We start from the raw sequence: 27,213 nt of genomic DNA, 5'->3' as shown, positions 1-27,213 counted from the left end.
CAGTGGGCCCAGAAAAAACTACAGGGGACCAAGGACCCAGACCAAGAAGGGGAAAGACCCTCAGACAAGGCTCTGTCTGGAAGAATGGTGCTAAATTTCATTTGAACAAAGCCTTGGAGTCACAAATCTAGATGCAGGGGGCTGCAGTGACTCCGGCCAGTTGTCCTGGCACTTGAGGAGGCGAGGCTATGAGTTCAAGGCCAATCTCAAGGCCAATCTGAGCAATATAACAAGCTCTCATTGATTAACAAATCTAGATGTGGATCCCAGCTTTATTATTAATCAGGGTGCAATTTTGGGCAAATTATAAAACAGTCGGGGTCTCCATTTCCTAATCTGTAAAATGTGTATACAACCACCTGCTTCCCAGGACTGCAGTGAGGGTTACAAATAAGGACTGTGCAGTGCCTGGTACATGCCAGGTGCTTAATAAATGGGAGCTGGTAAACCTAGGCCTGGCAGGAAGCAGGGGAGGAAGGACAGAAGGCTGGGTCCTAGCTTGACTGCTATCGGGTATAGAAGGTCTTCATTTTCAAGGATGAGATGAAATTTCTGGGAGTGTCATGAATTGGTATTTACCTTTGGCTAAACACATGACCTTGATGTTCATGTCAACAAAACCAGTATTTGCAGCTGGGTGCGGTGGCTTATGCCTATAATCCCAGCACTTTGGGAGGCCAAGGAGGGTAGATCACCTGAGGTCAGGAGTTAGAGACCAGCCTGGCCGACATGGTGAAAGCCCATCTCTACTAAAAATACAAAAATTAGCCAGGTGTGGTGGCACATGCCTGTTGTCCTAGCTACTTAGGAGGCTGAGGCACAAGAATCGCTTGAACCCAGGAGGTGGAGGTTACAGTGAGTCAAGACTGCGCCACTGCACTCCAGGCTGGGTGACAGAGAGAGACCCTGTCTCAAAAACAAAAACACGAAACTATATTTACCCCTTTTAGTGTTAACTATTTCAAACACTGCTCCACAGCAACGAGAAGAGGAATGTGGGACCTTCATGGGAGGCAGGGTCAAGGGGTTCTCACTGTGAAAACTGAACTAACAGAAAAAGCCTGAAACTGGGGCACAGATGTGAGGTCCTCTAACTCTCCAACCCAATCACTGTGTTTCCTCAGAAAAGTCACTTATCCTCTCTGAGTCCCTGTTTCCTCACGTGAAAAAAAAGGGGCTTAATAGTCCATATTTCACAGAGTTGTGGGAAAGCGCAAGGAAGTAAGATGGGAGGAGCCTTTAAACTGCAGAGGAAATGTCTGTTATTTTAAGTCTCTTTAGACAATGCAGTTACTTCATCACTTCTATAGAGCCCTCAGAAATAGAATTATATATTAAGTATGCTGCCATTTTAAAGAACAAAAAGGAACAGTGTTCCAGAAACACTCAAGACACGAAAGTTCTCCTCCAATTATGAACTGAAGTCATTGTAACTGGTACAGAATCATTTCTGTGTGATCATCAAGAGGAAACACAACATTGTTAAATTCTCCCCAAGCCCTTCCACCTCACCCCTGCCAGCCCTCTGCAGCCCCCACCTGGTGGAGATTTGCTTTCATTTCCACAGCGCAGGCACTCACCGCCTGAAACAGGAAACACTGGTCGACACGACTCCTCACAATGAAGCCTGCTGACTTCTCTGGATTTTCCCTCCATTTGGAAAATAGGTCAAATTCAACTCTCATGCTTAGACCTCTTGCACTCAAATGTGCTCGGGGAAGAAAATGGGAGCTCGGTTAGATGGTCTCACAGAGAAACCATGGGCAGGCTGGCAGCCCTACAGCCTGGCACCCAGTCTTGATTTCAGGAGAAATGCCTCTGTGCCAAATCGACAGCACCCTTGCTCATGGCTGAGAGAGTGTGGTGGGGCCTCATCTGTGAGCCTGGGCCCAGGAAGACTACTTGCTTGGGGTTCATATAACCTAAAAAGTACACCCTTTTCTCCCACCAATCAAAATGCAGTAAATACAGGCCAGGCACAGTGGCTCAAGCCTGTAATTTCAGCACTTTGGGATGCCAAGGTGGGCAGATTACTTGAGGTCAGGAGTTCGAGACCAGCCTGACCAAGATGATGAAACCCCGTCTTTACTAAAAATACAAAAATTAGCTGGCTGTCATGGTGGGAACCTGTAATCCCAGCTGCTCAGGAGGCTGAGGTATGAGAATCACTTGAATCCAGGAGGCGGAGGTTGCAGTGAGGCAAGATTGCACCACTGCACTCCAACCCGGGCTACAGAGCGAGACCCTGTCTCAAAAAAAAAAAAAAATAGAATGCAGTAAATACAGACAAAACACTTTTGCTTCTCTCATGGTCTGTGAGCAGACAGGTTATTGAAAGCCATAATTCCCTTTTCTGTTTTGGCTGCTCTCAACCTTCTGAAAGAGGTGGCATGTGTGTAACAAGAGCATATCTAACATAGAGGACCTGACCCTGGGCAAAGAGTGAGTGGGGAGGAAGATGAGAGGCCTGGGGAAAGGGCAGTAAATTGAGGCAGAGACCATAGCTTGGCTAGGCTGCCCTGGAAAGAGAGCATTCCAGGTCTGAATCCTGCTCCGGAGAGTAAGATGAGACAATGTCAAACAAACCCTCCTGAAATTCAACCCAGTCCTCTGAATCAAGAACTGCAAGGTGCATTTCACTGAATCAAATAAACACCATTAGCAATTTGAATTACTTCCCTAAGATCACCCAATTGCCTAAAATGAATTTCCTGGCCTGTGATGGCTGCCTTGATGCCCAGGAGGGAATGAAAGACTGCAGAGCTGGGAGGCTGGAAGAATCAAAGGTAAAGAAGCAATGACAAGTGTACCAGCAGCAATTTCCTGCAAGGGGCCTTCCATGTATGAAGGAACCAGCTCTGAGCTCCTTGCCACCTCTGCGAAAAAGAGCAGAAGGCTGTTTCACATCCTGAGCCTCAGCTTCCCAAGAACAACAAAAGCTATCATTTTCAGATTGACTATTGTGCCCAGGCATTTTCTCTATAAATGTCTATTACTTCACAGTTCAATTGACTTTTTAACAAAACAGGAAAATGCTCACAATGTAATGTGAATAAATAAAGAATATTATAAAACTATATACTGTATAATCTTAGTTGAAAGAAAAAAGGGAGGAAGAAAAGGGGAGATAAGGAAGGAAAGAAGAAAAGAAGGGAGGGAGGGTGGGCAATCTGACAAATGGTACCAAAGCATTAAAAATATCCATCCTCTTTTAACTCAGTAATTCTACTTCCAAAAACGAAATAATCAGAGAAGCTGCCAAAGACTATAGTTTCACTTTAGTCCATGCATAACCTGAAACAACCTCAAATCCCAACAAAAAGAGTATTTAAATGTTATGAAATGTCCACATGAAAGGAAGAAAACGTTTTTTCTCCCACTGTTTCAGAGAGAGAAAAAAAAACAAAAAAGAAAGAGAGAGATATGCTTATTCACAGAACAAAAAACGACAGGAAGGATATCGACCTAAATATTGCCAGTAGTTTGTAGTTCCCAGTGTCATGAGATTTATGTTTGTGTTTTTTGTTTTTTTTTGTTTTTTTTTGAGATGGAGTCTCGCTCTGTCGCCAGGCTGGAATGTAGTGGCACAATCTCAGCTCACTGCAACCTCCCACTCCCGGGTTCAAGCTACTGTCCTGCGTCAGCCTCCCAAGTAACTAAGATTACAAGTGCGCATCACCACGCCCAGTTAATTTTTTTGTATTAGTAGAGACAGGGTTTCACCATGTTGGCCAGGATGGTCTCGATCACCTGATATCACGATCCACCTGTCTCAGCCTCCCAAAGTGCTGGGAATACAGTGTGAGCCACCATGCCCAGTGTGTGTATGTGTGTGTGTGTGTGTGTGTGTGTGTATGTGCGCGCGCATTTTTATCAAGGGGAATATATTAGATATTTATTAATTTCTCCTGCTCTTTTTTCGCTCCTGAGGATTTAACTTTTCCTCTAGTACAGCTTCCTTTCTGGCTGAAAAACTTCCATTAATATTTCTTTAAGAGCAGGTCTCCTGGAAATGAAGTCTCTTCATATTCCATCACCCGAAAATATCTTTATTTTGTTTTCATTCCCAAAGAATATTTTTTCTGGATATAAAATTCTGGCTTACAGGTTTTTTTCCCCTTCTAGTATTCTAAAGATGTAGTTTCACTGTCTTTGTCCTTGGCCAACACCGTTTTGAATGAGAAATCGACAATCACTTGAGTAGGTTTTTCTTTCTTTCTTTCTCTTTCTTTCTTACTTTCTTTTTCTTTTTTTTTCTTTCCTTCCTTTTCTCTTTTTTCTCTCTCTCTCTTTCTTGATTGCTTCCTTAGGTATAATGTGTCTTTCATATTCTTAATGTATTTTTAATTCTGATCCCCAGAAGTTTTCTTATGAGGTGGATGAGGAGTTGTGATTAAATTTATCCTGTTTGAAATTACTTAGCTTCTTCAATTTGTAAAGATATGTCTTTCTCTAAATTTGAAACTACTTCAGCCATTCTTTCTTCAAATTGTTTTACTGCACCAATATTTTTCTTTATACCTTCTGAGATGGAACTCCAATAACATGAATTTTCAGCCTATTGATATTATTCCACAGTACCATGAGATGCTTTTTATTTTTTCCAATTTTTTTGTTTCATAATGTATATTTCATAGCATATAATTTCTATTGATCTACCTTCAAGTTTACTGCCTCTTTTCTCTGTAATCTTTATTCTGCCACTGAGCCCATATCATCTTTTCAGTTCTAAAATTTCTGTCTGGTTATTCTGCAGTTTCTATTTCTTTGCTGAGAACTTCTATCTTTCCATTAATTTCAAGAGTGAAAAATGGTTATACCTAATTTAAGTTATTGTCTAATAATTTCACCATCTAAGGAATCTCAGTGTTGGTGTCTATTGATTGTCTTTTCCTTTGAGCGATTTTTAGATTTTTATGATTGTTTTGATATTGAGTAAATTTGAATTGTACCCTGGATTTTTAAATATTATGTGGTGAAACTCTGGATCCTGTTAAAAATCATCTGAAAAATGTTTTTTTTTTTTTTATTTGTTTTACCAGGAAATGAACCCACTTAGGTTCCGACTGAAAGTACTATCTCGCTTTTTATGAATGTTAGCTCCAGTATCAGATCAGTTTTCAAAGCTTTTGCTATGCCATTTGAGTCGATTTGTCACATGTTCCACTCAAGAGTTTGTCTGGGACTTGGGTGGTTGTTTTTGTTTGTTTGTTTTTTAGAGATAGAGTTTCAACATGTTGGCCAGGCTGGTCTCGAACTCCTGACCTCAGACGAAACTCCTGACCTCAGATGATTCACCCACCTCAGCCTCCCAAAGTGCTGGGATTACAGGCGCCCAGCCAGTGGTTGTTAATATCATAGTTAGATTCTCAAAACCTCTTCTGTGCTTCCTGGGTCTGTTCCATGCATACACACCTTGTAGTGTGCTCAGGACTTTTGTCAATCCAATTAGTGGATCCTTTTTTCCGGCTCTCCTTTCTCAAGGATTTCGTCACACTCTCCAGCCACCAGTGATTCAGACCCTCCCCTCCCCCCTCCCCGCCCCCTTCCTCTCCCCACCCCTTCCCCCCAGCTGGAGAGCCAGAGTTATCTCTGAATCTTAGCTTTCCACACTGTTCTGCAATTCCATGTTCAGTGTGAGTCACTGTTCAAATTTTGAACCCACTACCCAGTCTACCTGCTAAGACTTTTCAGAGTTCTCATGTAGTTTTTTGCATTCTATCCAGTTTTTGTTGTAAGCACTAGTAAAGATTGTGGTTGGATTATTTCACCTTGGCTGTACTACCAACTCCTCCTTTTCAGCAATTTACTTCTCAAAATGTCACCCATGTCTCAAAGCTCCACTAAAATATTACTCTTTTCTAAGAAGCCACCCTTTTTGTCCCAGCTAGAACACTTTCCTCTTCTTCTCATTAGGAAAGAAAGGGATTTGGAAATCTTCAGTATAAAACTTAAAGCCAAATTTTTTCATGACTGTCTTTGTTTTTGTTTTTGTTTTTTAGATGGAGTCTCCCTCTGTTGCCCAGGCTGGAGTGCAGTGGCGCAATCTCAGCTCACTGAAACCTCCACCTCCCGGATTCAAGCAATTCTCCCACCTTAGCCTCCTGAGTAGCTGGGATTACAGGCGTGTACCACTACACCTGGCTAATTTTTGTATTTTTAGTAGAGACAGGGTTTTGCCATATTAGCCAGGCTGGTCTCAAACTCCTGACATCAGGTGACCCACCCACCTCAGCCTCCCAAGGTGCTGGGATTACAGGTGTAGGTGACTCTTTATTTAAACATCTAAGTGTAATGAGATGACTGGAACAAAATCAAGCTTAATCAAGAAGCACAACAGGTGGTTAAGAGAGTGGACTTTGGGGTCAGGCTGCCAAAATCCCAGCTCTGCTAACTGCTAGATGTGTGACCTTAGACAAGTCACTTACTTCTTATACCTCAGTTTCCTCATCTATGAAATAAAACTAATAATAACACTTAGACGTGGAATTACTGTGAAGATGAAGTGAGTTAATGGTTGTAAAGCACCTTTTCTAATGCCGCATTGTGACTACTATGAATCCCTCACAGGTTGCCATAACTTTACAGATACGTAAGAGATGAGAAAGTGCTTCCAAGTTTATATCACAGACTACATTAAATGAAGTTACAATCTCTTGCTCTATGGCCATTATCCACTATTAGCATAAACATATACCCATGTATATATAGTCTCTGAATCAGCTATGTCTGAAATCAGCTACCTTGACTCTCTCCGGCATGTCTGAACAGGACTGGGCAAGCTCCAAACCCTGGCGCATGCTGTTCCTTATTTGGAAACCCTCCTGACCTTCTCCTGACTAGCTTCCTCTTTTTCCTTGTCTTCTTCCTCCTGTTCTTTCCTGTTATCTCTTCAGGAAATTTCCAAGTTTTTAGCCAATTGGATCAAGCATAGAATGTGAGGTCCTGTTCCGGCCGATGGAAACTGGACACAGCAGCAGGGCGACTACATCAAGTTATGAAAGTTATAAATGTCCCTATCTGCCTTGTTCAAGTGTGCTCTCATGGCAAGACTGCCGGCAAGTTGCACCCTTCCTGCAGGAAGTAAACTAGCCTTGCTGAGTGATCCATTGTCTTGGTGTGGATTCTTCCTGATGTTATAACCCGATTCCAACAGGTGAGAGAACCCTAAGCAGGAAAAAGGGGAAAGGAGCAGACAGGGAATTGGCTCTATTTCCACCTCATCCTATGTCCTGAAAGTGACCATAATTTTTGTTTTGATAAATACTTGAAAAGGCCCAATTTGTGCTCTGTGCGGATCTGAGAAGTCATGTGGCAGAGTGGGGACATAATTGCAAGAGGTAGGTTAGATCTGGCTTCCACACTGGCTTTCCTTTGGGTCTAGGTTTTATGTTCTAAATCATGACCCCATAGGTAGACTGGTCTGCCTACACAGAGCTGACAGAATGATCTCTGTAAGAGGCAAATGGAACTGGGTCATTTCTCAGTTTACCCTCCTTGGTTCCCTGAAACAGAATAAAAACTCAATTCCTTAGGCTGTCTGAGAAGACTTGTGATTTTTGCTGCTGCTACTGCTCTCTGTAACCTCATTTCCTGCCACTCGCTAACAGCCCTCACATTCCAGTCATACTGAATTCAGGTTGGCCCATTCCATCTCTCCGCCTCCCACCTGCAGGACTTCCCTCATCCTCAAGGTCTCATATCCCTCCCCACCATCTTGTCAAAAGTGCCTATGTCTCCTCTTCCAAGCAAATTACTCAAGGGCTTCTGTAGGCTTTTCCAGACTCCCCAGGGCCCTGTTGGTCAGTCTTTCCCTCCTGTGTGCTCCCACAGCCCTCTGACCATCTTTCTAGTAGCACTTTCTGGTGTAATCAATTACGTTATGGGTCTCTCTCTCCCTCAATACACAGTGTTTTCGAAATGTATTATTTTACATTAGCGAGTCTCAAAAACAATTTAGGGCACAAGGACCAGGTTTTTAAAAAGACAATAAACTAGATTTTAAAATATCAGAATTCATTGCATGAAATAAGAGAAAGTAGATGTTCATGAAACGTTTTCTCTCAAATAAATCATTAGAAAGATGGGTAACAGCCTGGGCACAGTGGCTCATGCCTGTAATCCCATCACTTTGGGAGGCTGAGGTGGGTGGATCATAAGGCCAGGAGTTCAAGACCAGCCTGGCCAAGTTGGTGAAACCCCATCTCTACTAAAAATAGAAAAATTAGCCAGGTGTGGTGGCACGCACTTGTAAGCCCAGCTACTTGGAAGGTTGAGGCAGGAGAATCGCTTGAACCTGGGAGATGGAGGTTGCTGTGAGCTGAGATCACTGAGATAGTGCCATTGCACTCCAGCCTGGGCAACAGAATGAGACGCTATCTCAAAAAAAAAGATGGATAACAGGTAATGAACCCCCAAAGACCCATGACCCAGTTTCCATATTATCAACTCATAGTCCATCTTGTTTTGTTTATACTCCACTCACACCTATATCCCTAGATTTTGAAACAAATCCTGAACTCATCATTTCATTCATAAATATTTCAATATGTAACCCTTAAAAAAAAGACCTAAAAGAGAAACTCCAATACCACAAAAGGTACTTCTTATTGACGGTGGCAGTACATTAGAAGCTCCTAGGGAGAGACGCCACCTCATTTATCTCTGCATTTTCACGACCTGGCACTCAATCAGTGCTGAGTAATGAAAGGAAGAAGTGGAGAAAGGGAAAGGATAGAAGATGGAAAGGTTGTAAAAGGAAGAGGAAAGAAAGACTTTTTTTCTCTTTTAGCTTTGAATCATCTTGAAAGTATTTTTGGTGAATTTCTCTAAAGAAAAGAAACAAAAATACCAATTGAGCTTCCTCATCAATAATCAACTCCTGAATAAGTAAGGTTTCTGTATTTGTTGTTTTCTCTCTGGGATGTCACATACGACTGCACAAGTTGTTCACTGCATGATGGCATCTGGCCCTGGCTGGAAAAACACCCTTTTTTTTATGAGATGGAATCTTGCTCTGTCACCTGGCTAGAGTGCACTGTTGAAATCTCAGCTCACGGCAACCTCCGACTCCTAAGTTCAAGCTATTCTCCTGCCTCAGCCTCCTGAGTAGCTGGGATTACAGGTATGCACCACCACATCCAGCTAATTTTTGTATTTTTAGTAGAGATGGGGTTTCACCATGTTGGTCAGGATGGTCTGGATCTCCTGACCTCGTGATCCACCCACCTTGGCCTCCCAAACTGCTGAGATTACAGATGTGAGCCACCGTGCCTGCCCAAGGCACCCTTTCTTAATAGCACAAAAGTGCTATATGGGCTTACAGGACACTGTGCTCGCTCCTGAGTCTAGTGTATTACACATTGTTACCTGGGTCCACTCTGCTCCTTCTGCCATCTTCTTCCCTTCCTCCTATGCTGCCTATGGTGGCTCCAGGCAGGGATTCTTCATACAGCTGGGCCCCTGGAGGTGTGTTCTGAGTAATGGCTATAAAAGGCCATCTTTCTACAAACTTTGGTAGCAGAAGCACGACCTCTCTCTTGGGAAAAGTCTTGGGTTCTGGGCCTGGCTCTGCCCCTTGCTAGTCATAGGACTTTTAGATAGTCTTCCTGTGTTAGTCTTTCTTGCATTGCTATAAATACCTGAGACTGGGTAATTCATAGAGAAAAGAGATGTAATTGGCTCACAGTTCTGCAGGCTATACAAGCTTGGTGTCAGCATCTGCTCACTTTCCAGGGAGATCCCAGGGAGCTTTTACTTACGGCGGAAGGTGAAGCAGAAGCAGGCATATGGCGAAAGCAAAAGCAGGAGGCAGTGGCAGGTGAGGTGCCACATACTTTTAAACAACCAGATCTCATGAGATCTCACTGTGGTAAGGGCAGCTCCAAGCCATGAGGGATCCACCCTCATGACCCAAACACCTCCCAGGAGGCCCCACCTCCAACACTGGAGGTTACATTTCAACATGCGATTTGGTGGGGACATACAATCAAACCATATCCCTCAGACCACATTGCCTTGTACGAAAGTAGAAATAATAGCTCTTCTGTCTCTTTCTAAGAATCCTTATAAGGACCAAAACAAACAAAAAAAAAGTTTTGGCAACAATAAAGTAGCATAGAGATGTAAGGAATATTTTGTTAATGATTTACGGTTATGTCCAGAATGGCAGTTCCTAAACTTCACTGCTGTCTGATGGATTTTCAATTATCCTTCTCCTAAAAATTCTGTATTATAATCCTTTAGATGCATAATTTCAAAATTATTTAAAATATATCTTATATACTATTTACAGTAGCAAAACATCAAACACCAAGAAGCAAATTTAATTAAAGATAGGCAAGACTTTTCACTGAAAAGTTATGTGCCAACTTGACTATGCCACAGAGTACCCAGATAGTTAGTCAAACATTCTGGGTGTTTCAATGAGGCGGTTTGGGATAAAATGAGCATTGGAAGCTGTAGGCCGAGTACAGCAGATTGCCTCTTCTCTAATGGTGGGCTGTATCCAATCAGTTAAAGGCCTGAATGCATTAAAACCAGCTGAGCCTCCCACAGCTAAGGGAGCTCCTCCCGTCTGACCACCTTGAGCTGGGGATTGTGGTGGTGGTGGTGGTGGTGGTGGTTGTTTTGGTTTGGGTTTGGGTTTTTTTTTTTTCAACTGCCTTTGGACTCAGACTGAAACATCAGCTTTTTCTAGGCCTTAAGCCTACTAGCATTTGCATTAGAACTAGGCCATTGGCTTTCCCTGGTTCTCAGGCCTTTGGACTCAGACTCGAACTGCATTGGTTCTCCTGGGCCTCCAACTTGCCGACTGCAGATCTTGGTAATTTTCAGTTTCCGTAATTGGATAAGCCGTTGTTTTATTTCTCCTACTAATATTTTATGGTCTTCAGTAAAAAGTCTTGCCTATCTTTAATTAAATTTGCTTCTTGCATTGGAAATTTTGCTACTGTAAATAATACATAAAATACATTTTCCAATAATTTGTGAACCTGTGCTTTTAAAGAATTATAATGCAGAATTTTTTTGGATAAGGGTAATTATGCATACACATATGCATGCTACTGATTCAGAATCATCTAATCAAGGGCCATTTCAGAAGTCTTTCTGATGATATGCCCAGAGTTGAGATTTCACCCCAAAACAGGAACAGACACGTCATAGAACTTTCCTCACCCCAAATCTGAGGCAAAGATAATTGGCACAGATAGGAATTGGTGAGATGTTGGCAGAGAGAAACTGCTTAGGGGCAAGAAAGCCACAATGAACCATCACCTCCCAGCCAATGCCTCACAGAGTGCAAGGCCATGTAAAAAATGAGGGAAAGTCCTTGGCATTTTCCAGACGCGATGACTAGGTTCACTTTTTTTTTAGCCTCAGCAGGTAATGGCATCTCTCTTCCTGTTTGGCTTTGCAGATCCATCTGTCTATTATACATACTTCTAGCATCACAGGAAGATTTTTACAAGTTCATGCAGCCAACAAACACCCATTACCTAACACCTGGCCTGAACATCTCAGCACTCCATAAATGCCTCTGTCTCCAGAAAGAGGCGGGGAGGAGGACATAACAGCTGCAGAGTGGCTCACCGTTCCGAGGGCCCAGGATCCAGGCTGATGGTTCAGGGAAGTGCCGGGGAGACACGTCTCAGCTCAGACAAGAAGATGAGGGCAAGTTGGACAGACTCGGAGGGGAATGAGCTGTGCCCAAGGGCCTCTTTGGTCATTTCTTTGCATTTCCTGAGGAATATATTTTTACCTTATCATGTAGACAACTTTAATCTGTGTTGCCGAACATAAAGAAACACCTGATAGCTTCCATAAACCTGACAGTTTTGTTTGACACTAAGTGTGGGAGGGAAATCACGAAACTAATACGTATATGAAATATCATCCCTTCTTTGCAGAACTATGAGCTCATTCATCTCCAAAACAAAACTGTATTTAAAGTTTCAGACACATGAAAATGTTGATTTGCCTTCCATTTGTTTCATTATGTCCTTAAATCTAGAATGTGGACTTAAAAATACACCACAAGAAAAACTATGGTCAAATCTAAGAGCTAATTACAACACCAATGTAAGGCAGCAAAGCTCTCTCTTTTGTAGAGTAGAAAATAAAGCCAGGAACACTGTTTATTTGTTTCTCATTACATTTATAGAGGGCCCTTTATGTGCAGGGCACTGTGTGAAATGGACTTTCTCACTTAAACACCTGACACGCTGCTGAAGCAGATGCCATAGCCCATTTTACAGATGAAGCTGACGTCCAGAACTGTCAGCCATTGTCCTAAGTGGGCCTCTAGAAAGCACTGGAAGTGAGACCTAAACCCACATTTACAGCAGTTATTGAGTACTAATTAATTATGTGCCAGGCACCGATCTTAGCACTTTCCAAGGATTAACAGATTTAATCCTCACTTCAACATTACAGGGAGACATTGCTGCCACCCCATTTAGTTAAAGAAATGAGGCAGAGAGAGGTAAAATAATGTGTCCAAAGTCACTTATCCCTCTGACTCAATGCCCGAGACAGATTAATGTGCAGCGGAGGGTCTGGAAGGAGACATGCAGGTCATCCGTTTCCCTGGGCTGTGGACATTTCAGAACTGAGTTCTACCCTGCTTCTGTGCCTCTGTAGGAAGTGCCTCTGACTTAGGGAAGCTATATGGCCAGCTTGAAACCTGTGGATCTTTCTTTGGGTTTGGATCTCACCATTAATCTGCAAAGAAAAACTGTTTAAGCAACCTTCCCCCAAGGAAGGCACCTTTCTGCCAACTATGGCCTCACCTGTCACTCTGGTCAGTTACACGAGCAGTGTTCTAAGAAGCACCTAGGGAAGTACAACAGATACTTGGCCCATTTTTACTCCAGTTAAATTTAGCAGAACTTTGAGCAAATTTTCATACCCAATGCTGGTGATTTATAGCAAAACTATTGTGCTCATACATCACTCATGGCTGGGAAAACAGAAGTGAAACCTTCAGAAAATACCTCAGAACAATCAACAGTAGTTCAAAAACTGAAAAGAAGCATAAGTATGTGGTCGCCTACTGTAGCAACAAATGTAATGCTGAGAAATTTTGGAACAACCTAAATGTCTAGCCATAGGAACAAGCAAATTGTGATCGACAAATCCAGGATTGCCTGTGAAGCCATTAACCCACGACATGCACTACAAAGATGAAAAACTATGTTCACGATAACAGGAGAAACAAAATAAACCTTTTTTTTTTTGAGACAGTCTCACTCTTGTTGCCCAGGCTGGAGTGCAATGGCGAGATCTCAGCTCACTGCAACCTCCGACTCCCTGGTTTAAGCGATTCCCCTGCCTCAGCCTCCTGAGTAGCTGGTATTACAGGCATGAGCCACCATGCCCACCTAATTTTTTGTTTGTTTGTTTGTTTGTTTTGAGGGTTTTTTTTGTGTATTTTTAGTAGGGATGGGATTTCACCATGTTAGCCAGGCTGGTCTTGAACTCCTGACCTCAAGTGATCCACCCACCTCAGCCTCCCAAAGTGCTGGGATTACAGGCGTGAGCCACCACGCCTGGCCCAAAATAAACTTTTTATCAACACTAAAATTGTAATTCTATTAAAAGTTTGCTTTGCAAACAGACTACGATTACGAGGGACCATTGTTATGAGCAAACAGTACTGTGTCAGGATGCAGGATTTTTAAAATGTATCTTGGCTGGGCACCATGACTCATGCTGATAAATCCCAATACTTTGTAAGGCCAAGGCAGGAGGAATACTGGAGGCCATAAGTTCAAGACCAATCTGGGCAACACACTCTATAACCATTTTCTCAAAATAGCTCTGTGTGATAGTGCATGCCTATAGTCCTGGCTACTCAGGAGGCTGAGGCAGGAGGATCTCCTGATTCCACAAGTTCAAGGCTGCAGTGAGCTGTAATAGCCACTGTACTCCAGCCTGGGCATCAGAGGGAGACTCTGTCTCTAAAAAAATATATAAAGAAATAAAAGCATATCTTTAGTGCTGTCATAATGTTTGTAAGTAAAACAGGAAAAGCAAATTTGGTACCAAGTTTGTTGCCGCCAGAGCACGGACCTGGCCCTCCTATTTCACTTCCCCTCCATTAGAACATAGTAGTTTTGGCCAGGTGCAGTGGTTCACGCCTATAATCCCAACACTTTGGGAGGCTGAGGTGGGTGGATCACAAGATTGGGAGATGGAGACCATCCTGGCCAACATAGTCAAACCCCATCTCTACTAAAAAATACAAGAATTAGCTGGGCATGGTGGCTCATGCCCGTAATCCCAGAACTTTGGGAGGCCAAGGCAGGCAGATCACCTGAGATCAGGAGTTCAAGACCAAACTGACCAACATAAAAAAACCCCATCTCTACTAAAAATACAAAAATTAGCCAAGCATGGTGGCGAGTGCTTCTAATCCCAGCTACTCAGGAGGGTTAGACAGGAAAACTGCTTAAACCCTGAGGCAGAGGTTGTGGTGAGCCGAGGTCGCGCCATTGCACTCCAACCTGGGCAACAAGAACAAGAAACATCGTCTAGAAGAAAAAATTGGCTGGGCGTGGTGGTGCATGCCTGTAATCCCAGCTACTCAGGTGGCTGAGGCAGGAGAATCGCTTGAACCAGGGAGTCGGAGGTTGCAGTGAGCCAAGATCGTGCCACTGCAATCCAGCTTGGTGACAGGGTAAGACTCATCTCAAAAAAAATAATAAAAATAGAAATACAAAATATAGTATTCTTCCTTGAAGATGACAAATCTGGGTCTACTCCCCCAGGTCTCTTGCCTTAGCACAGGGGACAGAAAACACATTTATTCAGCATCCACAGTGACCTGGTTCTGGCATAGCTGAGCTCTTCCTTTGCATTATCAACTTGAATCTTGCTCACCTTCGAAGAGGAAAGTGGTGTTAATGGTCCCAGGTCCCCTGAGGGAGCCTTACTGCCTAGTGAAAGGATTCCCTTAACTTTGGCATATGCATCTAAAGAAGAGGGTTCCCTTTACTGCCCCAGGAGCAGCCACCTCCACAGAAGCAAGTTTAATAATGGTTTGGAATTAGCTATCCCTGCCGTTACCTCGCCCCCCTCCTCTCCCCTTCCTGGAGGGCTTGCCATTGGCCAGAGTGGGAAGAGGAAGGAGAGGCCAGGATCCAGCTCTGTCACTTTCCAGCTCCGTGACCCCCAGGCAAGTTACCTAGCCTCTCTGGGCTCCATTTCCTCAACCATTAGGTAGTACTGTAATAAACTTTTCACTGACTGTTGAACTATGTGAAATAATATATGTAAAGGGATTAGAACTGGGCTCCACCATGCAACAGCCCACTAGTCACATGTGGCTAGGCCACACTGAGATGTGCTGTAAGTGTAAAAGTACACATCAAAGATTTCTTATGGAAAAAAGAATGTAGATAGTACGATTTGTAATTTTATATTGAGTACATGAAAAAGTAACAGTATTTTAAATATATTGGGTTAAATAAAATACAGTTGACCCTTAAACAACGCGGTTCCACTTATATGCAGATGTTTTTCAATCAAAGTTAAACTCAGTGTTCCTGTCTCTCCTGCCTCCCCCTCCACCTCCTTCTACCTCTTGTACCTCTGCCATTTCTGAAACGACAAGCCCAACCCCTCCTCTTCCTCCTCCTCAGCCTGCTCAATGTGAAGATGATGAGGATGAAGACCTTTACGATCATCCACTTCCACTTAATGAATAATAAATATCATTTTTCTTCCGTATGATTTTCTTAATAACACTCTTTTCCCTAGCTTATTTTATTGTAGGAATAGTATAGAAAACACATGATATATAAAATATGTGTTAATCCATGTTTTATGTTATCAGTAAGGCTTCCGGTTAACAGTAGGTTATTTGTATTAAGTTTAGGAGGAGTCAAAAGCTACAAATAGATTTTCCTTTTTTTATTTTTCACAGTCTACTTTTAGAAAATATAGATTTCAACTGCACCCAGGCTAGTGCCCTTAACCCCTGTGTTATCCTATATTGTTTAAATTAATTTCACCTGTTTCTTTTTACTTTTTTATTTTTTAAAAAATTAATTTTATAAAAATAATAATAGAGACAAGGTGTTGCCCAGGCTGGTCTCTAACTCCCAAAGTGCTGGAATTACAGGTGTGAGCCACCAAGCCCAACCTCTTTTTGCTTTTTTAATGTGGCTATTACAAATTTGAAAACTACATATGCAGCAGCCCACACTTGTGGCTTGCTTTCTATTTCTTTTAGATAGCACTGGCTTAGAACATAGTTCTGCACGACATTAGTTCTTTCTCTATTTCTCCATCTCGGCTCACTGGTCAGCACTGTCTCAATATTGTCAGCACTGTCTAAAATCCTTCCCTTGTGTTTTTTGGTGTTTTTTTTTTTTTTGAGACAGAGTTTCTCTCTGTTCTAGGCTGGAGTGCAATGATTCCATTGTGGCTCACTGCAGCCTCAATCTCCCAGGCTCAAGTGATCCTCTCACCTCAGCCTCCTTGGTAGCTATAACTACAGGTGTGTGCTACCACAGCTGGGTATTTTTTTTTTTTAATTCTTTGTAAAGACATGGCTTTACTATGTTGCCCAGATTCAAACTCCTGGACTAAAGAAATCCTCCCACCTTGGCCTCTCAAAATGTTGAGAGGCACGAGCTACTGTGGCCGTCCTAAAATCCTAATCAAGACTGGGTGAGTTCCTTCTCCATTTCAGGCCTCAGTGTCGCATCCTGAGACACATGATCAAGAGCTGAAAAAGAACTAGCCTTAGCATCATCAGAGGCTTGGGCTCCAGCCCTGGTTCTATCATTACTAACTAGATGACTTTTAGCATGTCATTTCATCCCTCTGAGTGACAGTTTTGTCACTTACAAAACAGGACATGATGACACCCAGGTCATTGCATGAGATAACATGTATGACAGTGCTTGATAAAACATAACACGTGGGCCAGACGCGGTGGCTCAAGCCTGTAATCCCAGCACTTTGGGAGGCCGAGGCGGGTGGATCACGAGGTCAACAGATCGAGACCATCCTGGTCAACATGGTGAAACCCCGTCTCTACTAAAAATTACAAAAAATTAACTGGGCACGGTGGCGTGTGCCTGTAATCCCAGCTACTCAGGAGGCTGAGGCAGGAGAATTGCCTGAACCCAGGGGGCGGAGGTTGCGGTGAGCCGAGATTGCGCCATTGCACTCCAGCCTGGGTAACAAGAGCGAAACTCCGTCTCAAAAAAAAAAAAAAAAACACATAACACGCGTGGCAGCACTTGATAAAACACAACACGTGTAGCAGTGCTTGATACAACATGCGTGGCAGCGCTTGATAAAACACAACACGCGTGGCAGTGCTTGATAAAACACAACACGTGTGGCAGTGCTTGATACAACATGCGTGGCAGCGCTTGATAAAACACAACACGCGTGGCAGCACTTGATAAAACAACGCACGTGGCAGCGCTTGATAAAACATAACACGCTTGAGAGCGCTTGATAAAACATAACACGCTTGACAGCGCTTGATAAAACATAACACATGTGACTGTGCTTGATAAAACAACACGCAGTGCTTGATAAAATATAACACGTATGGCAGTGCTCGATAAATGCAAAGGACTATAGAGGTCAGGAGGAAGTAGCATCATGTGTACAGTGAGATTGGGCAGGACTGCCCAGCCTCCTCTGAGAGTCCATGACTCCCATTTTATATTATTACTGAACTATTTTCCATGTCTCATGTCTCTAAAAACAAATTTCCCCAAAAGTACACTTCCTTTTTCCCAGCTGCCCTCTTCCAACACAGCCAGAGCCCAGTGCTACGGACAGAACTCCTCAAACCAGCACACAGAACAAGGGTGCTGTGTGAGACAGTCATGAAGAAGCTCAAAGTGGAGATGGCCTTGCAAACAAACTGGCAATACAACGCGAAAAGTGGGTCCACATTCCAGGGACCCAAGCAGAGTCCCAGTGTAGCAAGGACCCAAGCAGAGAGGGGCAAGAAGCAGAAGACACGTATGTAGTGGTCAACAAGAAGGACCCTAAAGTGCAAACATTTGCAAAGCAGGGGAGCAGAAAGGTATGCACGAGCCTGGAATCCTACAGCACTTAATGCAAAGAAAATATGAGGGTCTGATGCACAGTGGGCCACCTGTGAGATGGGCCCTGTCATCAGAGGTACCTGGTTGGGAGGTCCTTCCACAGACGGAACGCCGTTGCCTTCTCGCCTTCGGGCCTACTTCAGGTTCTCCGGCTCACCCATGGTCCACTCAAGCATGTGTGCTGTAAGCTCTTGGAGCCTAAGTACCACCTGCAGCAGATACATAACCCTCAGCTATTTGCACAGAGGTTTGTGAGAGAAGGAGCTCCTGACCCACAATATCCTGTCCCTATTTTTAGCCGGGAAATACCTCCTAACCACCTACACTCTACCTACATCCTTGCAAGGCCACAAAGCATGAAAAGCACAAAGCTATGCCATCGTGTAGGTAACAGAGTGGACTTTTCTACAGTATAACATGTTTCTTCCTAATTCCAAAATAAGATCCAGATTATTTCTAGTTAAGCTAAGCTGTAAACTCTTACTGTCGCAAAAATGCAATGTTCTATCTGAATGGCCCAGGAAAAGCAAATACACAAAGCTTCTTGGGTGAAGATCTGAAGTCAGGGTTTCTGCAGCTGACTAGTCCTTCAATATACTGGTCCTTCAAGTAGACCTGTATTCAGATATTTAAAGAGAAAAAGAATCTCAAAAGATCCTATTCTTATTAAAAAAGACATCAGGAAGCAAGTGTTTGTGAGACGGATAGTATATGCAATAAGAGTAAATGTGCGACTCACTCTGTTGCCCAGGCTGGAGTGCAGTGGCGCAATGTCAGCTCACTGCAACCTCTGCCTCCAGGGTTCAAGCGATTCTCCTGCCTCAGCTTCCTGAGTAGCTAGGATTACAGGTACCCACCATGCCTGGCTAATTTTTGTGTTTTTAGTAGAGACGGGGTTTCGTCATGTTGGCCAGGCTGGTCTCGAACTCCTGACCTCAGGTGATCTGCTGGCCTTGACCTCCCAAATTGCTGGGATTACAGGCACGATCCACTGCACCTGGCCTATTTTTAAAGGGTCGCTGTCTTTTAAATACACATACTGAAATATCTATGGTAAAAATGAAAAAAAAAAACAGCTGAATTGGAAGTCAGTTAAAATAACATCTTATTTTGTACGACTATTCACGTGCGGTAAAAGAAAGTTAAACAAACAAAAAATCCCCCCCCACACTTTGAATCACCTATAAAATACAGAATATATGGTCTGTTTATACAGCCCTAGACACTCATATAAAATTTCACTCAGTGAATCTAACACAGCTGCGTTAGACTCCAGCCCTGAAAAAGATCAGGATTTGTACCTGAAAAAATAATTATCTTCAGTTGACTACCATGTCACACTAAAAAGGCAAACATTTAAACACTGGGATCACACCTGACCCAATAAGCTGATCTCCCTACAGAGATGGAGAGAATCTCTCATTCATGTCTCCCCACTTGCACTTGCTGACCAGCTTGGGCTCTAAGCTGACCACGTGGCTGCCAGAACCGTGGGCATTATTTTAGTTACTCTCTCTTTCTCTCTCAATCTCCCCATTTTTAAGAAAAATTGCTGAGTAGAGCTGAATTGACACAGTACTTTATATGCTCCACATCACACCTACTCTAAAATTGACCACATAATTGGAAATAAATCACTCCTCAGCAAATGCAAAAGAACAGAAATCATAACAGTCTCTCAGACCACAAGTTAGAACTCAGAATTCAGAAACTAACTCAGAACCGCACAGCTTCATGGAAACTGAATAACTGGCTCTTGAATGTTGACTGGATAAACAATGAATTGAAGGCAGAAATAAAGAAGTTCTTCAAAACCAACAAGAACGAAGACACAACATACCAGAATCTCTGGGACACATTTAAAGCAGTCTCTAGAGGAAAATATATAGCAGTAAGTGCCCACCTGAGAAGAAGGCAGAGATCCAAAATTGACACCCTATCGTCAAAATTGAAAGAACTAGAGGAGCAAGATGAAAAAAACTCAAAACTTAGCAGAAGACAAGAAATAACTAAGATCAGAGAAGAACTGAAGGAGACAGAGACACGAAAAACCCTTCAAAAAAATCAATAAATCCAGGAGTTGGTTTTTTGAAAAGATCAACAAAATAGACCACTAGCCAGATTGATGAAAAAAAAAAAGAGAATAACCAAATAGATGCAATAAAAAAATGATAAAGGGGAAATCACCACAGATCCCACAGAAATTCAAACCATCATCAGAGAATATTACAAACAACTCTATGCACATAAACTAGTAAACCTGGAAGAAATGGATAATTCCTGGACACTTGTGTCCTCCCAAGCCTAAACCAGGAAGAAGTTGAAAGCATGAATAGACCAATAACAAGATCTGAAGTTGAGGCAGCAATTAAGAGGGGAGCACCACACACTGGGGTCTGTTGGGGGGAATAGGGGAGGGACAGCGTGGGGTGAGGAGTTGGGGAGAGATAGCATGGGGAGAAATGCCAGATATAGGTGAAGGGGAGGAAGACAGCAAATCACACTGCCACATGTGTACCTATGCAACAATCTTGCATGTTCTTCACATGTACCCCAAAACCTAAAATGCAATTAAAAAATTGCTGAGTAGAGCCGAATCGACACAGTACTCTCTATGCTCATATTTTTCTCCTCCAAGGTGAAGCTGTACTAGGCCTCTACCGTTTGAGTTTATATTTAAGGATTGAAGACAATCTAATCTAACACATAGAAATATGGGGAAGGCAAGGAGCTTGCCGAGTACTTCGGGCCACAGAGACCCTCTTTGATGAGGAAGTAGAGCCATGTCTACCTACATGCAGCAGCGGAGAGCCCAGCATTCAACTGTTATTGTGATATTGTTATTATCATTATCATCATGCCTACAAGCATCACTCACACAAAGTAATGTGCTAGGTATGCTCTCTTTTGTTGTAAATCTTCTGAATAACCCTGTGGGTTGATTATTTTACAGGTGAAGAAGCTGAAGCTCAGAATAATCATATGATTTTCAAAATGCCACACTGCTGGAAAGTGACAAAACCAAAATTCAAATCTAGTTTCCCAGGCCCGCCCTTTCTTTTCTAGCATGCTGCCCCTGGGTGGAAAGAAGGCCTTTAAGGCACAGTTATTTACCTAGGTCTCTTCATTTTCTAAAACATAAAATAAATAAGTCAACTTGTCAAGTTATCTAACGGAGACGCAGAGAAAACCACACCCTGTGATTCCCAAGGGGTCGCTTCTGCCAGTCTGCGCCACCGTTCAGTTTCACTTCCAGCTTCTCTGCCACGATGATGTCTTCCCTTCCATCCCACTAATATGCTTGAGAGGACAAGACAGGAAATGCCTTTGGTTTAGAACAAAAGACGTACAGATGACCCTATGCCAAAAACAAGAAGTAATTTTCTTTCCATCTTAACTCCGTTGGGTTATTATGACCACTTAATAACCAGACTGAATGTTTATGAGGGTGAACTGCCAAGGGATGTGCTCTGCCCAAGGGCCAGCAAACAGGAACCACAGGGACCCACCAGCAGTGCGACCTCGAATTAGATTCCTTTATGAACTTGTCATTTCGACTTCTCATGCAGGTGTTTATCAAGTAGCTGCCAACGGAGCCCCCACCCAAAGCTGCCAAAGCTCAACGCTGTAGGGATGCAAACACTCAAGTCAGAGCTGCAGCCCACAGCTATCGCCAGGAGACAGAGGAAGAGAGTGATGGGAGGGAGGAAGGAACAGCCATGCTCTCTCACGGGACCTAGCTGCTGTCTCCCAGGAAGAACTGCATGGGACGGGCAGTGTTTCGCAAGTTAGTAAAGGGTTTGCCTCATAAACGCTGACCAGCATCAGAAACCATATGACCTAGATAGATAATGGGCGGTGAGAACCTTAGGGGCAAGGACAACGTCTAATTTGCTTGTGTTCTCAAAAAAAGTAGGCCTCAAATTGTTGTTGTTGTTGTTTATGAGACAGTCTCACTCTGTTGCCCACGCTGGAGTGCAGTGGCGAGATCTCGGCTCACTGCAACCTTCACCTCCCAGGTTCAAGTGATTCTCCTGCCTCAGCCTCCTGAGTACCTGGGATTACAAGTGGATGCCCCTATGCCCGGCTAATTTTTGTATTTTCAGTAGAGATGGGGTTTTGCCCTGTTGGGCAGGCTAGTATCAAACTCCTGGCCTCAGGTGATCTGCCTATCTCAGCCTCCCAAAGCGCTGGGATTACAGGCGTGAGCCACTGTGTCCTGCCATGTTGTTGCTTTGTTTGGTTTTCAAGGTCATGATTGTATTAGTCCATTCTCACTCTTCTATAGAGAAATTCCAGAGACTAGATAATTTATAATTGACCTGCAGTTCCATATGGCTTGGGAGGCCTCAGGAAACTTAGAATCATGGTGGAAGGCAAAGGGTCAGCAAGACACCTTCTTCACCAGGCGGCAGGAGGAACAACTAAACACATAAAACCATCAGATCTTGTGAGAACTCACTCACTGTCATGAGAACAGCATGGAGAAAACAAGCCCAATGATTCAATTACCTCCACCTGGTCTCTTTCTTGACACGTGAGGATTATGGGGATTACAATTCAAGATGAGATTTTGGGTGGGGACATGGGCAAACCATATCAATGGTCATGTACCACATTTAGAATTTTGGAAGGTATTTATGGCTGAATACTGAAACTGTTTTCACAAACCACAGCAGAGTCGGAAGAGTTCAGTTTGAAGAACTGGATTCCCAACCTCAGAATCAATTTGGCCACATGGGAGGTCAGCTGGAGATGAGGGAGATTGGAGACAATAGAAGGGTATGCTATCTAAAAGGCCTCTCAAAGAGTTGGACCCACTGATAACTCCAAAGAAGATGGGCAGGTTACCCTCTGTCCTCAGATGGGAGGGGAGGTGGCTGGGGAAAGGATGCCAACCCTGAGTTCCACTGTGGGAAGGTGACCAGAGTCAAGTTCTATGGCTCAGTTGAACTTACTTCTGCCCACAAGCTCAACATCCCCACCTCTGCCCCCAGCAGGGGAGTTATGAGAGCAAAGGAGACAGGTGAATAGGATCACCCCAGAAGATCAGTATGGGATGAGGCCAGCCAGTGAATAATCCATGCCTCCAGGGAATCCAGGCCTCAGGAACACACCTTCACTCATGAGACCCGGAGAGGCCAGAGGAGATAACCCCTTGGGAGGTCGAGTGAAATGGCCTGTTATCAGTCCATCCAGGGAGGAACCAGAAATATCCTTTGACTCAATGTGTAGAAAGAGCCAGGGAGTCTGACATAAAAAGTGTGTCAAATATTAAGTAATTTAGTATCAGGAGCCAAAGCCTCCCTGATCTCCAGTCTAAGTTAGGAACCCCTCCCCTGTGCTCCCACAGCACCCTGTACAGACCCCAAGACCACGCCCTTCACCGTTTCTATGTCTGTTTCCTCCATTAGGGCATGACTTTCAGAGATTAGGAACCATCCCAGCCTTCTCTGAAGCCCAGGCACCTACCACACCACTAGGCCCAGGCTAGGTCCTAAGAAATCCCTTTTGTATGCCCTGAACAAATGAATCATGAATGAGGTACCTATGGAATGTTTATCTTTTTAGTAGAGATGGGGTTTTGCCATGTTGGCCAGGTTGGTCTCAAACTCCTGACTTCAGGTGATCCATTCGCCTCAGCCTCCCAAAGTGCTAGGATTATAGTAGTGAGCCACCAGGGCTGGCCAGCATTTTAGCAAGCTTAAAGGTCAGAGCAATCTATGCACTTGGACATTATCTGGATCCTAATCTGAATACCACTGCACTTCAGCCTGGGAAACAGAGCCAGACCCTGTCTCAAAAAAAGGCCAGTGCACCTGATTTCCACCCAAGGGAAAATAAAATAAATACCCGGCCTGACTGAAGAGGCAAATCACAGCAAGTCCAGGAGAAGACAACTAGCTAGGTGCTACCAGTCTCTCCCACATCATAAACAAAAGGCTTCAGTGGAAAAATCCTGACATGAGAAAAAAAACTAGTCAATTAGCTACCACCAACTACAAGGGGCAGAAGCCTGGTGAGGTGATTCCCGTCAGTCCTGTGAAACCCAGCCCGGCGATCTGCAGATGACCTGGAAGCAAGGGTGGAAGAGGAGGGGAGGCGGTGACAGGGAGTGATGGAGAACTTGCTGGAACAAACATCTTGGGTTTTTGTTGTCTGGTTTATTTTCAGCTGAAGTTTCACTCTTGTTGCCCAGGCTGGAGTGCAATAGCAGGATCTTGGCTCACCACAACCTCTGCCTCCCGGTTCAAATGATTCTCCTGCCTCAGCCTCCTGGTTTATATTCCTTATTGAAATTTTTTTAGAAGAAATCAAGAAAAAAAGCATCCTGAAGGAAAGGATTGCAATGGTTGGAGAGGGAGGGACTAGAGAAGGCGAGCTGCAGTTGAGGTGAGGTATAGAACTCTCCTCAGCCCCCACCAAGAAATCCTTCACACCAAGTAGCTACCCACAGGGGACTGAATATCATTATCAAGTCTATCAATAGTCTCTGCCTATCATCACACATATTAACACCGTTGACTGGACATGAACAGTGTGCCAGTGCTGTGCTGCTGGGAAGTTTGTCTCTCTCCAATAATCATTAAGAACCTGGCCGGTGGAAACAAGTCACCTGCTTTTAATAGACACAGATTAGAAGCTGTAGGCTGGGCTTGGTGGCTCACATCTGTAATCCCAGCAATGTGGGAGACCAAGGTGGGCGGATCACTTGAGGGCAGGAGTTTGAGACCAGCCTGACCAACATGACGAAACCCTGTCTCTACTAAAAATACAAAAATTAGTCAGGCATGGTCAGCATGCGCCTGTAATCCCCAGCTACTGGGAAAATTAGTCAGTATGTGCCTGTAATCCCAGCTACTGGGAAAATTAGTCAGTATGCACCTGTAATCCCAGCTACTGGGGAGGCTGAGGCAGGAGAATCGCTTGAACCTGAGAGGCAGAGATTGAAGTGAGCTGAGATCCCACAACTGCACTCCAGGCAGGGTGACAGAGCAAGACTCAGTCTCAAAAAAAAAAAAAAAAGAATAACAAGAAGAAGCAGCTTTACATGAAGAACTAAGCCACTTGCCCAAGGTCGTGGAGCTGGTACAGAGCTAGGATTCAACCCACTCATCTAACTCCAAAGCCCATGCCTACGGCATCCAGAGGAAAGACTGCCCCAACAAGTAAGGTGGGTAAGAAAGGGTTCCTGTGAAGAAACCCTGTGAAGAAAGAGTGTTGGACCTTGACCTTGATGAAGCAGTGCTGGAAGGACATCCAGGAAGTCCACAGGGTCCCCGAGATCCCTTGGGAGAAGAAACACAAAACCAAATGCCCTGTAGTTATTCTGCTATTTTTCAAATAGTAAATGCTATCTGGTGGCACCTTGGCATACTAGTTATCTTACATAAATTCAAATTGGTATGTTCTCTGTGCTGACAGAAAGTCAAATACAGGAAGATTTCAATCATTAGCTTTTCATCCAAAGCTCAAGCTTTCTACACTACCAGCTCCCATTAGCCTGCCAACAATGTTACCCAGGTCCCCTGAACATGGTGCATGGGCTTCATGTTCTCTAAGGCCTACTATCACACCATCACAGTCAGGAAAGACCTTAGTGGACACCAGCTCACTCCGATGAATAAAAATTCCCCACTCTCACAGCAACAAAAGGTGGCCAGCCAGCATCTACTTCCCCATCTGTAATAATGATAAGCTTTCTTTCAAGACAGCCTGTCTGCAGAGAGCCAAATATTAATTATGAATTTTTTTATACGTTGGACTGAACTCTTCCCCATTCCCCTAAGCATCCATTTTCTGGTTCTAACAGATATCTGTTCTTTTTTCCATAAGACAATCTTTTAAGACTATGGCACACTTTTAAACCTTCTCTTTTTCAAGCTAAACATTCTCAGCCTTTGAGTCATTTTTTAGATAACATGGTCTCTGAAGCTCCTAACTTTTCTGTTTATTGTCCTCTGCACCTATTTCCATTTGCCCACCTCAGTCTCAAAAGAACAACAGTGTTGGAAACAGATGCTCAATGTCGCAAAGAAAAATCAGCCCTGAGACAAAGGATCTCTGAGCAAAGCAATTTTTACTTCCTGCACTGCAGGATGGGCAGCCTCACTAGCCATCTTGCCACGAGAGTACAATGAACAAAGGAAAAGCAGACATATGTATCCCTTACACATTTGGCGTTGTCCTTACTGCCACGTCTGATCTCTGCTGCTTGGAGCCAGATCTCCAACTAAACTAAAACCCAATTGGCTAATAACTTAAAACTTTTTTAAACAGGTAAGAGGCATAGGCTGTGAGTTGGGACATGCCTGAGAGCACATCCAGCACAGATATCTTCGTTAAAGCACAAGGACATAGAATGTACTATATGCTGTAAGCATGCATGTCTAACAGCTACATAGGATAGGGCTTAACAAAGAGTTATTAGCAAATTTATTTTTTCACAAGAAAGGAAACTTTGAAGAGAAACTTTTCTACTCAGTTTCCAGGTGTGACCCAACTAGTCTAAAAGAAGAGGAATGACTACACCTCTATGATGCAAATACTAAAAGTTTCTGGTTAGTTTTTAGCAGCTTCATGCTAATGACTCTCAGTTGAAATCACGTGCAGTAGAATTTTTTTTTTTTTTTTTTTTTGAGACAGGGTCTGGTTCTGTCACCCAGGCTGAACTGCAGTGGTGTGATCCCAGCTCACTGCAACCTCCACTTCCCAGGCTCAAGTCATCCTTCCACCTCAGCCTCCTGAGTAGCTAGGAATACAGGCATACCACCACCTCCAGCTAATTTTTGTATTTTTTGTAGAGATGGGGTTTCACCATGTTGCCTGGGCTGGTCTCGAACTTCTGATCTCAAGCAATCCCCCCTTACTCAGCCTCCCAAAGTGCTTGGATTACAGGCTGTGAGCAACTGACAGCCTCTCTTTTCTTCCAAGTTCTACTCTTTAGCCCCACCTCCCCACTGCCTTGCTTAACGACTGGTATTTGGAGCCTACAGCTAGGTGTTTACATTCACATTTGTGCAGCCTGTCTTTCTTCACTCAGTCCTTCCTCTAGGCGGTTAAGTTTATAGGGAATCTTGATTCTGGCATATACAATATCTTCTACCCCTCTCAGCTTTTAACATTCCAT

The 27,213-nt window shown here is 43.6% G+C and overlaps 1 protein-coding gene across 36 annotated transcripts in view; it reads right to left on the bottom strand.

Moving 5' to 3' along the window:
- The window catches only part of ST6GAL1 (ST6 beta-galactoside alpha-2,6-sialyltransferase 1), a 156,567-nt gene that overhangs the window by 66,301 nt on the left and 63,053 nt on the right, over positions 1-27,213 (bottom strand). For 22 of the 36 annotated variants that reach the window (XM_078350448.1, XM_078350449.1, XM_078350451.1 and 19 more), the window contains one exon: positions 18,164-18,292. The exons of the other annotated variants lie outside the window; for them this stretch is intronic. The gene's annotated coding sequence lies outside the window, so the exon portion shown is untranslated. The remainder of the gene's footprint in view (positions 1-18,163; positions 18,293-27,213) is intronic. 36 annotated transcript variants of the gene reach the window in all.

This window comes from Callithrix jacchus, chromosome 15, assembly GCF_049354715.1.
Source record: "Callithrix jacchus isolate 240 chromosome 15, calJac240_pri, whole genome shotgun sequence".
NCBI classification, from domain to species: domain Eukaryota; kingdom Metazoa; phylum Chordata; class Mammalia; order Primates; family Cebidae; genus Callithrix; species Callithrix jacchus.
The sequence above is the reverse complement of the archived record's forward strand: the minus strand, read 5'-3'. Positions and strand labels throughout refer to the sequence as shown.